Source organism: Neoarius graeffei, chromosome 2, assembly GCF_027579695.1.
Source record: "Neoarius graeffei isolate fNeoGra1 chromosome 2, fNeoGra1.pri, whole genome shotgun sequence".
NCBI classification, from domain to species: Eukaryota; Metazoa; Chordata; class Actinopteri; order Siluriformes; family Ariidae; genus Neoarius; species Neoarius graeffei.
This window is the reverse complement of record NC_083570.1, coordinates 79,407,715-79,423,212: the sequence shown is the minus strand read 5'-3', so window position 1 is coordinate 79,423,212 and position 15,498 is coordinate 79,407,715. Positions and strand designations below refer to the sequence as shown.

Genomic DNA, 15,498 nt, shown 5'->3' with positions numbered 1-15,498 from the left:
CATTTATCTCCCTTTTGTATAAGCTCTTGCATCTTTAATTTTAAATTGCTTGCCTTATTTAACTTAGCCTTCATATCCTTCTGCAATCGTTCAAGTTTTCCAGTTAATTTAACAGCATGTTTTTCTTTGTCCTTTTGTGTATCAACGCCATTTGCAACACTGTTTGAATCAGCTGACGGCTCAGCAGGCCTTTTTACAGTTTCATGTGTCTCCATAGCTCAGCTCGAATGTTCATAACAAATTCGCAACAAAATAGCAAAATTATCCACCCTGACTGTCACCAATACATTGGCTTTTTAGCCCCGCGGTGTGTATACACACAAAACCTGAATGGCCATTCATTTTAGTAGTGCTACACACCGCGCGTTGGGTGCTATGAAATAATTCCTGTTGGCTTTCAAAGAGCAATGTTGTCCTTGGTTGTGCTTGCAGGTGGCTTTTAATCCAAGAAAACACGAAGTAGCACTGCAGGCGCCATCTTTGGTCTAGTTGTAGTCAGACTCGGTGAGCACAAGCCTGAAGTTTGGATGTTCCATGAGCTTCCATTCAAACACGGTCAGAACAGTCGGCTACTGCATACGATGTCCTAGGCCTAGCTGTAGTCAGACTTGGCTAACAAAAACCCTACGTTTAAATATTCCATCAACTTCCATTCAAACATGGTTGATACTGCTGCATGCGATTAAACTTCTTCAGTGTCGGTAACTTGAAGCACAGTTTTTTTTTTTACTTTAATGTAGAGGCTAAGTCCACACTTAAACCCCTGAGAGGTTGCTGGACTTGGCACCTACTTGCCGCACTTTATAGCCACTTGTTACATGCGTTTAATGAAATAAAATTAGTAAAATTTGTTCATGGTTATGACATTTATTTCTTACCACAATGTTTCAATAATCCATAAAATGTCCATACATCCACAGCAATCCATTGAATGTCCATACATCCATAAACAAACGATATTAATTTGACAACTACACAATATAACACAACGTGACCTACAACCACACAGTGAAGTGGTCAAAAAACTGTGTGCACTCCCCCTCCATCAAGCAACACCTGGCACCTGCATGAAAGTTCCCGTCTATATTGTGTGAACCCAATTAGGGTAGAGTGACACCTAGTGGACCAATTAAAAACAATTAAAACATGAGACCAAATGGCTCCCACAATTTTGTTGCAGGCTACACACATTATTATAATGGAACTGTGTGAAATTGTATCTAGTGTTATGTAAGTGAGTTGGCCAGAAAACAGAATATTTTAACCTTATGTGTAATAGCATAGCAAGCAACACAGGATATCAAATGTAAGTGTTCTAGTAGCGTATTTCATTACATGCATAATACTATACTCATAAAGAGATGATATAGCTGCATACCTTTATCTTTTGCAGATTCCTCCTCTGATTTTACTAATTGTATTAGTACTGTACAAAGTTAGAGGTAATAGATTCCTCCTCTTTCATCTAATGGTGATGATACACGGGGCAACTTTTTGGGCAATGTTGCCGAGCAATGTTGCTGGGCAATTGCGTTTTGACTCTTTTCTATTGAGATTGGGCAACATTGCTTCTTTCTGAATGGTTTTGATAATCTCTGGCAACTTTTTGAGATAAGCCAATCAGAACGCGAGTATCGAGTCATGTGACCTCCGGTGAGGTTCGGATCAGAAATTTCAAACAAATATGGCGGCTGCAGCGTCAGTGGAGTGAAGAGACTCCTCATCTGTTTTTACGCCAGTAAGTTGTTATTTTAATATTCTATATGGAGGAATTTACCTCACCAAAGCTCTAAAAAACAACAGACAGCTTGATTAAATGGTCACAGCAAAAATTAAGACATCGATTTTTTTTTTTTTTAGCTAACTGTAAACTGCCATTGCTAACTGTTGTTGCCCTGAAAAGTTGCCCTGTGTCTCACCTAGTTGCCCGTTGCCAGCAACTTTGCTCGGCAACATTGCCCAAAAAGTTGCCCCGTGTATCATCACCATAAGGCTTCTGGTGGGGAGAGTCAACCTACCCCCGCCTGCCCTCCCTATCTCGTACTTCTGAATATGAGACCAGGAAGAAACCTGCCCAGCTCACAAACTAGAATCAGGGCGCTATTCTGACAAGATAATTGACCCACACGGTGATATGATATCACTGACATGACACTTAAATGAGTAATAGAAACCTGCTTGAGCACATGGCACTGTTCTGATTTTTTTTTTTGTGCAGGCGCCCTGTGCCACCCTCAACATGATGCTGACCTGGGTGGCTGCCCATGTCACCCATCCCTAAATCTGCCACTGGAGTGTTCTCTGTTCTCCTTGGGATGGATGGGTCATATTGGCAGAGCAAATTTTGCATCATAATAAGTTCTTTTTTTATTGATGGATATTGTGGTAGTGATGGAGAGCTCAACAAAATTTGCAGAAACAAACTAATACCATGGTCACAGCTGGATATTCTATCTTGCTGTTTCAGTTGGTTGGCACAAAATCTGAATATCAAATGAATTATATGGATTAACACTTTGTGTGTGTGTATGTGTGTGTGTGTTTATCCAAACATACACACACACATGGTAACGTGTATTTTTATCCAAACTGGCCAAACATTGGACATTATTCAAGTTGGGCAATCTTCACTTACTGTACTTTATTTGGCTCATGAGAATTCATTAAGCATATGTGTGGTGGCAGCAAAGCTGAAACGACAAATGAGGTATTGCCCAAATATTGCTAATATTTTGTCAAGGGAGCAAACACTGTACAATATTTAGAGTCATTTGAGATCAAATTACAGCACTTATGTACTTTCTGCTGAGTATTCGCCTACGCTGGGATGAGAAAAATATATAATTTTAAGTTGCTGTGAGCAGGAGTGTTTATATCGGTAGGTGGGGAGTTTGGTTCATGCTACAACAATTTGAAAAGCATAAACAAACAGCTTGTAGAAACACTTTTTCTGTAAGAGAAATATGCAGCAGCAGGGGCACATTTCACAATTTTATAGGGGGTGGATACAATGATGATACATGGATAAATGGTTTTGCTTATTATGTTCTCTTTATGACAACTTTAATGAATGTGGTATGTTGACCACAAGGGTTTATAATGATTGAAGTCAGATGTAGAGAGTGTTAGAGCTTTAGGCTTTTTAAGGGGAGCAGAGGCGCTATCAGTGATTAGAAACCAATAAAGGTGCCTTCAGAGAGGCAGATTGACAAGGTGTCGTCTCAGAGATCTATGGGTGTCCAGGCACTGAGGGGCAAATATGCAGCCCTTTTCCTGCCTGTAAGCACTGATAGCTTATCTCCAGAGTAGGCATGCGCGTATACACACACACACACACACACACGCACACACACACATGCACACACACTTACTTTCTGGAAACTCCCTTGAATTCTGAATGTGTGCAATCTCCCTGCCTGTTCTCATCCACCACTTTTAAGCTGCATCTGTCCTCCACAGCCATTAATCCCCTTTTCTTTATCTCTTTTTTCTCTTCTGTGTGTGTATGTGTACCTGTGGTTCGCTGAGCAAACGGACATGAACTCCATGGTGGCTAAACAGAGACCTCTTCACAACACCCCTGTGCTGAAAGTGATAATAGTCCCCAAACACCTGTAAACACACACACACACACACACACACACACACACACACACACACACACACACACACACACACACACACACACACAATATTAGATCCAGAGACTCTGTATCCTTCATTCCACAAGATGGTAAGATGATCTAAAACACACCTGAGGGAAAAAAACCCTCATTAACTTTAACACCTGTGCCCAGAAGCAGGACTATTTCTCTCTCTCTCTCTCATCTGCTGTGTGATTTGCTGAGATATGGACACACTCACTGTATTCACTGGAACACACACACCCACACACACACACACACACACACACACACACACACACACACACACACACACAATCTTTAGTTACTAAAACATAATAAGCGGCATCTGTTTGCAGGTTGTGTGGCACAAATGAGACACACACAGAAACACACAGTCACAAAGAGTCACTAAGGAACAGAAGGTGCATGTCCTGCTGTTGTTGCTACGAGTAATGAAGCAGCTAATTCATTTTTATCTTTGGTCCGTGCGGTAATGGTGTACATATGTGCTTTATAAACACACACACACACACACACACACAGGTTTTGGTATGAGAAAGAGCAAGAAGGATATGGAGTGCAATATTCAGGCTAAATGGAGAAAAACGGATGATTAAAACCAAACATCTCATTTACATTTGCAGCTCCTCACCGGACGACCCTGCAGTCTACATCAGGAATAACCTAACTCTGACAAACGCCTTAGCAGAAGATGGATGGCTCTGTGTGTGTTTGTGTATATGTAGGCCTATAACAAATCTGCTTACATAGCACAACTCTTATTTTACCTCTGTGTGTGTGTGTTCATGTATATGCAGACTTTCCACCAAAGTCATGGTGTGATGTATGATGCAGAATTTGCAAAAAATACTACTGTCATACAGCTATCCATCTATTTTTTCTTCTCACCTGTACCTACATGTAACGAAGCTGCCTTACTAACATTGAAGCCAATTACCATAGATCATTGTTTTTGTGTAATGTGAAGGCTGAGGCTGTTAAAACTGTGCTCGTGTGCATCAGTGTGGAAACAATGTGGCTTACTATAGTTTCAGAAGCCAAGTCAGTTTATTTGTGTAGCGCTTTTAACAACAGACATTGTCACAAAGTAGCTTTACAGAAACATAGAGACTAAACATATGAACTAATTTTATCTCTAATACATTTATTTATCCCTCATGAGCAAGCCTGAGGCTACGGTGGCAAGGAAAAACTCCCTCAGATGACACGAGGAAGAAACCTTGAGAGGAACCAGACTCAAAAGGGAACCCATCCTCATTTGGGTGATAACAGATAGCGTGATTATAAATAACTTGCTTCTATAACTGTGTCTGATATAGTCACAAAGTATTATCATGTAACCAGGAAATTCATTATAATTTTAGCATGAAGTCTATTTTGTTGAAGTTATCAACTGTTCATTAATGGAGACTTAAGTGCAAAATTGTTCATGACTATGGCAGTCCTCAAGTTATCATGGCAACTGTAGTCCTAAACCATCATAGCAAAACTGTAAGTGTCCAGATCCATCTTCTAAGTGTATCTTTCGAATGTCCATATGGGGCTGTCCTCCACAGGAGCAATGTGATGAGAGTCCAGCCAGAAGTAGGGCATTAGGATGGATCAGGTAGGTCCAAACAGCAAGAGAAGGCAGCATCACTGGTATCTCAGGATTGATGTGTAACTCAACAGAGAGAGACAGACAGAGGGAGAGAGAGAGAGAGAGAGAGAGATCACAGATTGTTAGGTATGCCTGTTGTTACCTAATGGTTAATGTACACCTACAGTGGCGCTTGAAAGTTTGTGAACCCTTTAGAATTTTCTATATTTCTGCATAAATATGACCAAGAACATCATCAGATTTTCACACAAGTCCTAAAAGTAGATAAAGAGAACCCAGTTAAACAAATGAGACAAAAATATTACACTTGCTCATTTATTTATTGAGGAAAATGATCCAATATTAAACCCAGTTAAACAAACGAGACAAAAAGATTATACTTGCGCATTTATTGATTGAGGAAAATGATCCAATATTACATATCTGTGAGTGGCAAAAGTATGTGAACATTTGCTTTCAGTATCTGGTGTGACCCCCTTGTGCAGCAACAACTGCAACTAAATGTTTCTGGTAACTGTTGATCAGTCCTGCACACCAACTTGGAAGAATTTTAGCCCGTTCCTCCATACAGAACAGCTTCAGCTCTGGGATGTTGGTGGGTTTCCTCACATGAACTACTCGCTTCAGGTCCTTCCACAACATTTTGATTGGATTAAGGTCAGGACTTTGACTTGGCCATTCCAAAACATTAACTTTATTCTTCTTTAACCATTCTTTGGTAGAACGACTTGTGTGCTTAGGGTCACTGTCTTGCTGCATGACCCACCTTCTCTTGAGATTCAGTTCATGGACAGATGTCCTGACATTTTCCTTTAGAATTCGCTGGTATAATTCAGAATTCATTGTTCCATCAATGATGGCAAGCCATCCTGGCCCAGATGCAGCAAAACAGGCCCAAACCATGATGCTACCACCACCATGTTTCACAGATGGGATAAGGTTCTTATGCTGGAATGCAGTGTTTTCCTTTCTCCAAACATAACACTTCTCATTTAAGCCAAAAAGTTCTATTTTGGTTTCATCCATCCACAAAGCATTTTTCCAATAGCCTTCTGGCTTGTCCACATGATCTTTAGCAAACTGCAGACGAGCAGCAATGTTCTTTTTGGAGAGCAGTGGCTTTCTCCTTGCAACCCTGCCATGCACACCATTGTTGTTCAGTGTTCTCCTGATGGTGGACTTATGAACATTTAAAAGAAAAGAAAACCCATTTTAAAAATACAGTTATGAAGATAGATTATGATATAAACTAACGATTCATGTGAATAATTGAAAATAAGGAGCTTACACACCTAAGATATCCATCTCCAAAAGTCAAGGTTCTATGCAAAATGGACGATTTCATGGAGGCCGCCATTGCAAATATTTTAACCAATCAGAAAAATTCCCCCAATTGTTTCCGGCAGTGCTCTGACATAATTTGAGCACAAGAGACAGAAGCTCTGCATAGCGAGTAAGACTTGAAGCTGCCCCTGGCTGGAGATTATTTCATTAAAATTTTATATGAAAAAAAAAAGAAATTCCATTTCTCTAATAAAAAAGTGGAGGGGGAAAGATAATACTGATGTCACTGATAAACAGCAAGGGAATAGTGAACAGCTGATGTATTTCTATGTGGCTGAATGCAGGGAGGTAACTTTTCATATTTATATTCCCAGTATAAGTAGTGCTGCCATGACAGCCTTGTTCTGCGGACTGTAACCTTGCTAGACAACCTACAAACAGATCTGCATACAACCTGACTTCTGCATACAACCTGACTTACCTAAATCTGTTGAAGAGACAAGTGCTTGAGTTTTTACACGTTCCTGGCAGCATAAGCACTTGTTAGCACACTTAGCATGCTCTCTACTCATTCATGAAAACCTTCCTCGTCAAGACGTCACCAGGCTAGCCTACTGTAATTATCATAGTAGAGTGTCCAATCCCTGCAGCAACGCAGAAAGAGAGTAAACAAACACTGCTTCACACAGCTCGTGTGCTCGGAACATTTTGAAGAAAATTGTTTCACTCAAACAACTTGGATGCACCGGCATTAGGAATACTGTACAAGCCAGCACTGAATCCAGATGCAGTTCCCACAATCTTTGGCCAAAAAGCGGACAAGACAAATGAAACAACATGGTCAGTAGTCTGCAAAAGAGAAGTTCAAAGGGTAAGAAAATACTTTTTATGCCTTCCCTAACTTTTTATTAAGTGAGATATGTTATTTTGAGTTCCTCTGGGCATAAATGTAATAATTGCTGATGCAGCTAAGCGGCTTGATGTTTGTTCTATGATGGGTGTCTTGCTTTGATTCAGTGTTGTCAGAAAAGCCTCGGTAATGACTAACTAAAACAACTCTATAAATATTGTTCACTTGTGTGTAACTAATTGATATGCTTGTTTTTCATGATCACCATCGTTATTCGTGTCATTGTTCAAAATACTCGAGGAAATCAGTGAAGAAATGCCACTGGCGCTATGGTCCATTTTGTCGAATATGGCCATGTATTGTAAGTGACATCACACTTTCAGGAAACCATTCGGAGTTCTTTTAGGTATACAGGAATTTGTTTGTGGAATAGCTGACCTCGATCACTGCAATCGAGTCAAACGTGATAATTTTAAGAAAACAGGTGAAACAGTTTTTATGGAGGAAATTCCAAACCCAGTTTTATGATATGTATATAACTAATTTTTAATCATTTTGGTGCCATTTCTGTAATCTAGTTGTACTCTGTGATAATTACAGTTAGCATATATTTTTTGTTTATGACTTTCATCATTGTTGATACAATTTTGTCAATTTATTATTGTCTCTTATATTTTATTGTTTCCTGCTGTAATCAAGAGGACCACATTGGAAATGAGTGTATTTTATACTTTGTGTTGTCCTCAGTGCTATTTATACTGTATCTTTTACATGTATGAATTTTACCAAATAAATCCATACCATACCGGGCAGCTCGGGTGTTTCTGGCAATATTTCTGCCTTTTTCCGTACAAGTGCATCTTCCTGTAATGTTCACATGAATCCTGTATGGAAAACAGTGTTTGTTTACCGTCTTTCTGCGTTGCCGCGGGGGTTGGACTGTCTACTATGGTAATTACGGTAGACTAGCCTAGGGACATTCTGATGAGGAAGTTTTTCATGAATGAGTCAAGAGCATGCTAATGAGCAGTATAACACATAGTTTCAGCCTCGTTTTACAGGTAAAGAGTACAGATTTGCCCATAAGTCAGGGTTGCAGCTCATTAATACACTATTTCAGATGTATAGTGAAAAAAATCGACATTGTCACCTTAGTAGACCTTTCGCTTTGCCCCTTAAGTACTAAAGTATACACTCAGCCTTGTGCCCAAATGACATCATGCATCGCCCTTCCAACAGGCAACATGGCAGCCTACTGGTGGCATTAGAGCAGCGATACAAAAACGCTCACACCTTTCTTATAAATGGTCATGCCTGAAACTTTTCTTATGGGCTCTCAATATTACAAGATACCAAGCCATGCATGTATTTATTTTGCATTTTCTATTCCTTTAAAATTAGCCAATGTGAGAGAGGCCTTCAGTTGCTTAGAAGTTACCCTGGGGTCCTTTGTGACCTCACCGACTATTACACGCCTTGCTCTTGGAGTGATCTTTGTTGGTCGACCACTCCTGGGGAGGGTAACAATGGTCTTGAATTTCCTCCATTTGTACACAATCTGTCTGACTGTGGATTGGTGGAGTCCAAACTCTTTAGAGATGGTTTTGTAACCTTTTCCAGCCTGATGAGCATCAACAATGCTTTTTATGAGGCCCTCAGAAATCTCCTTTGTTCGTGCCATGATACACTTCCACAAACATGTGTTGTGAAGATCAGACTTTAATAGATCCCTGTTCTTTAAATAAAACAGGGTGCCCACTCACACCTGATTGTCATCCCATTGATTGAAAACACCTGACTCTAATTTCACCTTCAAATTAACTGCTAATCCTAGAGGTTCAAATACTTTTGCCACTCACAGATATGTAATATTGGATCATTTTCCTCAATAAATAAATGAGCAAGTATAATATTTTTGTCTCATTTGTTTAACTAGGTTCTCTTTATCTACTTTTAGGACTTGTGTGAAAATCTGATGATGTTTTAGGTCATATTTATGCAGAAATATAGAAAATTCTAAAGGGTTCACAAACTTTCAAGCACCACTGTAATGGTATACATTGTGCGCTGATTGCAAGCAGGGACACCAGCAGGACTAACTATGACAGCATAACTAAAAGGGAGAGCCAGAAGGTAACACAGACATGAGGGAGCCCTGGGACATAAAGCAGCCAGCCATTCCACTGTCAACAAACCCAAATGGACATGTGAGAGTGGGGGGCACAGCATCCATACATCCCAGTTTACCAAAACACTCTATGCCTAAGGACCTTCCAGATCTTCTCCTTTCCCTAATAAAAAGCTATTAACAAAAGACTTGACTAAATGGATATGTTTTCAGCCTAGACTTAAACACTGAGACTGTCTGAGTCCTGAACATTACTTGGAAGGCTGTTCCATAATTGTGGGGCTTTGTAAGAAAAGGCTCTGTCCCCTAACGTAGCCTGCACCTTTTGATCTAAGTAGTCATAAAGGACCAGAAGTTTACTCAGGTACTGTGGCATGAGACCATTCAGTGCTTTGTAGGTCAATAGTAGTATTTTGTAATCACTGGGAAATTTGATTTTGAAAAGTCTTCTAGAGCATCTGATATGGAAGCTACATGAACCTCATGAACATTTTGTAATATAATTACCATGTGTTCAATATGTGCAATAAATGGAAAATGCCTCTAAAATCGTTTGCAAATTTGGTTGTCTATAGCCTGTTTGCAGAAAAAAAAAATTTTCAGCAGTAAAAATATAATTATGCAATTTAAAAGAAAAATTGTTCAAAACCCATGTTGTTGTGTAATTCATGTTTGTCGAGCATAAAAATTAATTCTGTTATGCATATCACAAACTGTGTAATTTACATGTTTTTGCTGTGTGGGCTTTTCCAAATTTCACATATGGACATATCATATCATAGCATGAACATACATGAAACTTATATGGCAAAGTAGCATTTTTGTATTGATGCAAATGGTGTTTCATGTACAAATGAATGTCTTTGTTTGCAAAATAGGAATGCATAATTCCAGTCAGAATGGAGGGCCAGAGTCCAGCAGGAAAATCACCAAATTCTGCTGGACTCTGGGTTTACAGAAGTGAAGATAGGCTTCTGTGGCAAATTTTTAGAAAATTACAGAAAGTGTGTGTGAGTGAGAGAGAGAGAGAGAGGGAGAGAAATGGCATTACTCATACTTTTGTCATTACTCATCCTGTCTCTTCTTTGTGCCTTTAGTACAAGGTCACACATGCTCTCTCTCTCTCTCTCTCTCTCACACACACACACACACACACACACACACACACACACCCCTTATCAGACACAGACACAGAATCCTACACCCTACACTCACCCACCTATGTGTCCATACACACCTGTCAAAGATGAGCACAAATGGAAGGTCATAAGATAGCGGTACAGTCTTTTTCATCCCCACCCCCTGCTATTTCCTTCATACTTCCTTTAGTCCCCTTGTTACTAGGTTCTTTCTTATTTTCTGTCCCTCTCCCTGCCTCATCTTTTCTCTGACTGCCTACATAACAGCTTTAGTCTGTCTCTCTTTTTCTTTCTGTTGGATGTAAGTGCAACTGCTTGTAACATGAGACACATTACTTCCGAACCCCTGCTGCTACTTCTCCAAGAGATTGACACATCACTTCTCTCTCTTTCTGATGCCACATAACCGCTTGGAACCAAAAACGCACATCTCTGTTTCCCATAGTGCAATATTGTAGTGTAATTTAAAACTGTATTTACATGCAAAGATTTTTGTAAAACTGAAAATCTCATGGCAGGCACAATTGTACGAGTAACCTTGACACCTCACAGGTCCATGGTCCTTATTTTTTAATCCTGAGCTCAGGTTACTGTTTGCGTGGAGTTTTGCAGGTTCTCTCCATATCTAAATAGAGTTCCTCTGGGTTCTCCAGTTTCTCCCACTCCCAAAAAGCATGTCTGCAGTAAGATTAGTGATTCTAAACTGCCCTTCGATGTGAATGCGTGTCTGAAGGGCATGGGCTTTGGAGAGCGTGACTTGAAATATATTTATTTTCACTCCCTGTGTACCAGGGTGCTTTTCAGTGCCTTGATCAGGAAATCACAAAAACAAATGCACATGCACACATCTTTACAGCTCAACTTATTTCATGTGCTTGCTCCTTTCTGTCTCTTCTTGTAACACACACACACACTCCCCAAGCAAAAAGAACCACGTTAATTATCCCACAGGTGCACGCTCATTCCTGGAATTACTCACTCCTTTTGCTGAACTTCACAAACAGCATGCGACCACACCTCTGGTCCCACAAGTGCATTTCCTGGCAGTGTTACATGTAGCTTAAATTAGTTCAGCAGGGTAGCTGGAATTATAATCTCACTGATAGGTTTATCAAGTCCTCAGTGTTAGCAAAATGTCCTCCAAATGTCATAATTGGATAGAAGACAAGTGAAAGAATTTGTATTCTGCAACATTCTGCTTGGAAATATTCAGTAGATGCTAATCCCATCAAAACACAATTTTCATTTTCTTCAGTTTTGTAGCATAAACTTTGCATTCTTACAATACTGTTTTTATGAAAGTATGTGGCAAGTTTAAATGGCAAGTATTGTTCTATTTAACAGATAATTACACGCATTATTCAGTTAGACACAAAAAATAATTTGTATTAGCCTCATGAGATTTACACTGTTGTAATCACTACATGATTTTGTTGTTTACATTAAAGATTTTTTCTCTCACTGAGCTGTCAAATGAATGTTTAATGTTATTAGGCTGCAGGCAAACATAGTCAGAACTCAGAATCTGATGGTGAAACCAGCATGCATGACTGTGCAACAGCCCCAGCAGCTGAGGCAATCAAGCGGAGCTGAAACTGTTTATTTGCTTTTCGGTTCGATCTGGCTTTGACTGTGGGAAAGTTTCTAAATCAGTCACAAAATGCACAGAGAATTAGTAGCTACAGTGAGACAGATTGAATTCGTGTCGTTGCTCCAAGAAAGACAAATCAGGTTTATGGTCTTAAATTCCTGAAGACACAGAAGCCCCTTTGACACAGCCCGTTCAAGGCAGAAATCTTACACCTTTATTCTATCTCACTGTTCTGTATTAAACGTCTGAATGTGGAATATGGGGCTTGTGTTTTTTTGCCTCTGAGCTGGAATGATTGGTAATAACAGAGGCGGAATCAACATCTGTATAAACGGAGCTGAAACTGTTTATTTGCTTTTTTTGTGACCAATTGTTTTTTATTTTATAATGATGCACATATTCATAATCAACACAAATACAAAGGTATAACACTTCACACACACACACACCCCAACCCAGTGGTGAGCATCTGTAATCTTACGTTATATAAACATTTATAGTACATTGGTATACAAGTGTATAGAAACGAAACATTTTCCAGCAAAAAAGTAAATAAATTAAAAAAAAAGAGAAAGAAAAAAAAGTTACAGAACAACTGTACACAGCACCTTAGACAAGAGTATCAGCAATAAAGGTTTTGACCTCATCAAAAGCACGGTTCCACCTCCTTAGAGTTTGCGATCTGGCACCATGTATACGGGCTGTTGAGAGTTCCATAGATATAATATCAAGTAAACTTAGAGCCCATAGACGTCTACACATAACATGTGGGGGGTTCCATCGGCTGACTAACAGTTTTTTGGCTGCGGTAAAAGCAGCCAAAAGTAGGCTGCTCTGGAAAAGCGTCAGTGAGAGGTTGGAATAATCACTTAGAAAAAATAGACTTGGAGTTATAACAATATCTGTGTCTATCAGAGTTGAAATATCAACAGATAGCCATTGCCAGAAAGGTACCGGTGCTGAGCATTCCCAAAAGAAATGTAAAAACGTTCCAGTTTTTCCATCTGAACACAAAGTACAATTAGGTGAGGTAGTGAGACGCATATGAAATCGCTTAAGTGGTGTTAAATATACTCTGTGTGCTAGTTTCCAATGAATCATTTGATGATTATGATTCTTAGATGACATAATGATTGTCTCCCATGTCTGATCAGAAAAGGTATCTTTCAGGTCACATTCTAAATCTTTTGACCAAACTGCTACAACTCCAAGAGGCTTTTATAGCTTCTTCATCAGAAAGGAGTAAATAGATGAAGCAGAAGAAGGGATGAAATCATTGAAATATATAACATTGCGAATACTATGCACTGGTAATTTTGTGTCAAGAGGAACACCAAGAGCATTAAGAGCTGATCTGATGCGTAAGTATAAGTAGAAAGTAGAGGCCGGTATATTGTATTTCAACTTCAGGTCCTGAAACGTTCTCAAGCCTTTGTCATCATACAGGTCTCCAAGAATTGTGATGTTGCACTCTGCCCATTGAGAAGATCTAAATGGGGTACTCCCAGATAGAAACCCATTATTATTAAAAAGTGGAAAGTGATGATGCCATTTTGATATAGAGCCTGTTTGTCTTTCTACAGCCTTCCAAGTGGATAACAAATGGGTAATGATTGGACCAAAACGAAGGGCGCATTGCCGAGTAGGAACACTGCAAAAAACCAAATCTCTTAAATTATAGGGGGTGACCATTGACTCTTCAATAGCTCTCCATGCCACATTTTTATTTGAATTAAACCAGACTGATATGGGGTGCAACACAAATGCTTGGGCATAAACTTTAAAGTCAGGAAAAGATAAACCTCCATCCTGCCTAGAGCGTTGCATAGTGGACAGCCTAATCCTAGCACGTTTCCCATTCCAGATATATTTCCTTAGAATGGAGTTGAGGTGGTCCCAAAAGTGTGCAGGGGGTGGTAAGGGTATCATTGCACTATAAAAATTAACCCGTGGCAAAACGTTCATTTTAACTCCAGAAATTCGTGCATATAATGACTTGGGCAAACATGACCAGTTTGATAAATCTGTACTGACTTCAGAAAGAATTTTTTTGAAGTTTTTGCTTGCAATATCATGCAATGAGGGGTATATGTCTATCCCTAAATATTTAAATGATGTTACGGTAGGTGCGGTGCTAGGAAGAAGCAAGGAGACAGGGTCAAAATTTAAGGGAAGAAAACAAGATTTGTCCCAATTCATCTTATAACCTGAAAGATCACTGAAATGATTAAACAATGACAGAATATGAGGCACTGACAAAACAGGGTCATTTACAAACAAAATAATATCATCAGCATACAAAGAGATGTGATGAGATGTATTTCTTACATTAATCGGTAGAATTTGCTCTGATTGACGGACAGCCTGAGCTAGAGGTTCTAATGACAAAGCAAATAACAATGGTGAAAGTGGGCAGCCCTGACGCGTACCCCTTCCCAAAGAAAAAGAACGTGAGCATAGTTGTCCAGTTAACACAGATGCTTTAGGATTACAATATAGTACTTTGATCATGTTAATGAAGTCAGGGCCTAAGCCCATATGCTCAAGAACAGAACATAAATAATTAAATTCCAAACGGTCATTGCATCTAGAGAGAACACTGCAAAAGGACTAACTGATTGATCAGCAGAATAAATGATGTGTAAAAGACGGCGGATGTTGTCAGATGCTGAACGTGATCTAATAAAACCGGTCTGATTTTCATGAACCAACTTGGTAATCACCGACTCCAAGCGTCGTGACAATACTTTGGCATAGAGTTTAATATCTGCTCCAATCAGAGAGATTGGGCAATAATTAGCACAAGAGGTTGGGTCCTTATCTTTTTTCAACAGCAGAGATATAATAGATGTGTTAATGTCCTGTCTGAAAGATCCATGTTTAATTGAATGATTTATCATGTCTAATAATAGAGGACCAAGCTCTGTCCAGAAGGTTGAATATAATTCTGTTGGAATGCCATCCAGTCCTGGCGATTTACCTTTTTTCATACATTTCAGTGATTCTTTCAGTTCTTGAAGAGTAATTGGTTGACCTAAGGACTCTGACTCCTCGGTAGATAGAGTAGGTAAATTAAGGGAAGAAAGAAAAGAAGACAGAGTTGCATTGTCACATGTAGATTCAGAAGTATATAGAGTAGAATAGAAAGATTGGAAAGTGTCATTGATATTTTGTGGGTCAGTAGTAAGCTCACCAGAAGACAGCCGTATCGCAGGTATATTTGCAAACTTTTCATTATTACACAATTGCAGGGCTAGAA

The 15,498-nt window shown here is 39.4% G+C and overlaps 1 long non-coding RNA gene across 1 annotated transcript; it reads left to right on the top strand.

Moving 5' to 3' along the window:
* The first annotated feature begins 1,686 nt into the window (after positions 1 to 1,686).
* On the top strand, positions 1,687 to 5,518 carry LOC132881933 (uncharacterized). The gene is made up of 3 exons (XR_009654086.1): positions 1,687 to 1,738; positions 1,924 to 3,614; positions 4,271 to 5,518. It is a non-coding gene; the product is annotated as an uncharacterized LOC132881933 (long non-coding RNA).
* The last annotated feature ends 9,980 nt before the right edge of the window (positions 5,519 to 15,498 follow it).